Source organism: Hyla sarda, chromosome 8, assembly GCF_029499605.1.
Source record: "Hyla sarda isolate aHylSar1 chromosome 8, aHylSar1.hap1, whole genome shotgun sequence".
NCBI classification, from domain to species: Eukaryota; Metazoa; Chordata; class Amphibia; order Anura; family Hylidae; genus Hyla; species Hyla sarda.
Genome location: NC_079196.1, coordinates 146,596,096 through 146,599,265, shown reverse-complemented (window position 1 = coordinate 146,599,265; position 3,170 = coordinate 146,596,096).

The following is a 3,170-nucleotide window of genomic DNA, read 5'->3' as shown; positions in this document are numbered from 1 at the left end:
GACAAGGCCGACGGTCCGGAGCCGCTCGACAGCTGAGGAGACTGACCTCCCGGTGAAGCAGACCCGCTGGAAGCAGGAGAGTTAGGGTGGCTGCTAGCTTCAAGCGCCCCAACAGCAGGAAGGCCGCCGGCGCCATCTTGGAAGTCCGCTGCTGGAAAGAACTGAGTGAGTTTTAACGGGCTTTTCTTGCTTTTTTTCGCCCGAGGCATCTCTCACCAGTCTCTAGAACAGATAGCCACGCAAGTGTAAGAGGTATATGTAGGATGTAGCCGGTTTGTGCCGCTATAGAGCCGGAGACAGACGGAGCTCACTTATCTAGCGTCCTCCGCCATGCGCGTCCAGGCCACGCCCCCTTCCCCCCTCTATCTTAATCCCCTTGTGCCATTATTTCCCCTTCATCTTAATCTCCTTGTGCCATTATTCCCCCCTCCATCGTAATCCCCTTGTACCATTGTTCCCCCCGGCATTTTAAAGCGTACCTGTCAGATAAGAAAACTTCCATTACAGGAAAGAGAAGATCCAGCACTCCATGGTAAATTTAAAAGGTTCTTGCAACTTGTCTGTCTGGTGGACAGTATAAATTGTTAAACTCAAACTATTGTGATCACTTCTCCTCCTCCCTAACTCTGCCTACAGTTTTTGCAAAGCTACATCCTTTGACTGTCCAGGCATGCTTGGAGTTGTAGTTTTACAACAGCTGGAGGCACATGATTTTTAAAACTCTGTGTTACAACAGTGTTGCAGCAAGCTGTGTCCCTCTTGCAGCATTGTTAATCAGCCCTCTCGTGTCCATGACCCTTGGACATGCTCATGCTATCTGTTTGTCATTATTATCCGGTATGGCAAAAGGGGATCATAGGGAGGGAGGGAGGAATAATGGCACAAGGGGATAAAGATGAAGGAGGCAATTAAGGCACAAAGTGATCAGAGGGAGCGGAGAATAATAGAACAAGGGGATTAAGATGGAGGGGGATAATCATCACCCTCGCCATATTAATCCCATTGTGCTATTATTCCCCCTCCTTTTTAATCCCCTTGTGCCATTATAATATGATTTGGTAAAAGGGGATCAGAGGAAGGGGGGAATAATGGCACAAGGGGATTAAGATGGAGGGGGGACAGGGATGATCATTAACCCCCCCCCCCCATATTAATCCCCTTGTGCCATTATTCCTCCCTCCCTCTGATCCCCTTGTGCCATCCCCCCCTCCATCTTAATCAGCTTTTGCCATTATTCCCCTCTCCCTCAGATCCCCTTCTGCCAGAGGGTGGGGGGAATAATGGCACAAGGGAATTAAGATGAGGGGGAAAAGTAAAAAGAATGTTTTTTTACTATTTAAATGGCCTTTTACTGTGTGTACCTTTATCTTTCCCTAAAGAGGGAATTTAGCCCCAAAACACGTCTTGCATGTCTGTTATATCACCCCCTCCATATTAATCCCCTTTTGCCATTATTCCCCCCTCCCTCTGATCCCCATTTGCCATTATTTCTTCACCTTTACACCCCGAGACACCCCGTGGCTTCGTCACACACACACATACAAAATCTCTCCCTTCCTTCCTCCCTCCTATACACTTATTATTTTTTTTTTTATATTACCCGACCTGTCCGGTATATTGCATGTTCTGTGGCCTGTCCACATCAGGGGAGGGCATACGTCTCCCCGACAACCATGCAACCATGCAGCTCCAGTACAGTGGCCGCAGACGGTAATATACAGAGAGCTGCCGCCTCCATTCTCCACTGTGCGCTGACAAATACTGGCCAATGCATGGCCGGTATTTGTCAGCGCATCGCAGTACCCCTGCACAACCCGTGGCGTACCCCTAGGGGTACGCCTACCACGGGTTGAGAACCCCTGATGTAAAGTATGTAGGGCACACATACATGATGGGGAGTCACACTAAGGCAGTGGGAAACACCAGTTTGCCTCCAGCTGTAGCAAAACTACAACTTCCAGCATGCCCAGACTGCCTTTTGCTGTCCGGTCATCCTGAGAGTTGTAGTTTTGCAACAGCTGGAGGCATACTGGATGGGAAACACTGCTCTATTGTGTCATCTAGATAATGGTGTCTGTGTAACAGCCTCTTATCCTGATGGCATGTGATCTATCTTCTGTTGTCACTGGTGTATGAGAAGGTAAAAAATATGTACGTTCAGATTTAAAGAAGGGAAACTCCACTCAGAAGAGCCCTGTATACATACAGTACAATAGTGGAGGATAGCCCACCAGACCCACCTGAAACAACAACCACAGATGGAGGGGTTGCAGGCACCGCTTGGTGAGTCTGAGGTAACTCTCTTCTGTGGTGTCCCGGTACCGTATTGCATCCAGTACCTAGTGTAGAAGTCCCCAAAGTCAGAGTAACTACGTTCAGGTAGGGTTCCTCATACGTGACAGCCCCTAGTCGCCTCTCCTTAAGTTTAACTTGTATATTAATAAATGTATATATTAGTAATTCTATCTATATTATATAGAAATGTATAGTACTTACCTTGTTCAGTGTTGCAGGACCTTCGGTCATGTGACCAAGTTAGTAACCTCTATGGTATGTTGCAGGACCTTAGGAGGTCCTTGGGTCACGTGTTACCCCGAAATCTCTGTAAAGGTGATTGACATCCATATGGACCAATTAGCTTTAGTCCAGTCCCTGCCCATATAAGGGAGCTGCGTCCAATTATCGCTCTCTTGGGTTGCTGCTCTCGTGGATGCCGGACTAACAGGACGGTGTGCTACGCAACTTTCAAAGACACGCTAGGCCTCAAAACCTATGGCCTAAGCAGAACCAAAAATCGTGAGTCTTATATTAATTCCTGCTAATACTAGCCTGACTACTGGACCGCAACTAATTCTCTAAATCCAGTAGAGCAGCACAATAGTCTAGAGACTCTTAAAGCTAAAGTCCCAACCATTGTCAATCTCCAAAAGGAAGCTGTATTAGTGAGAGACTGTTATGTTGATGAAGTGTACAGAAAATCTTCGGTAAAGTTAACGCTGTTTACAGAAGCTTTCCGGTTGTGGACAATCCATTACTACTCACTACTTAAACTCAGTATCATCTACCTCCCTATCGTTCCTGGGAAGGGCGGTGATAGGAAAAGCTTTATTGAGGAGCCCTCACCCTGGCGTCATGAATAGTAAGGGTTAACAAACACCCTTTATTACCTG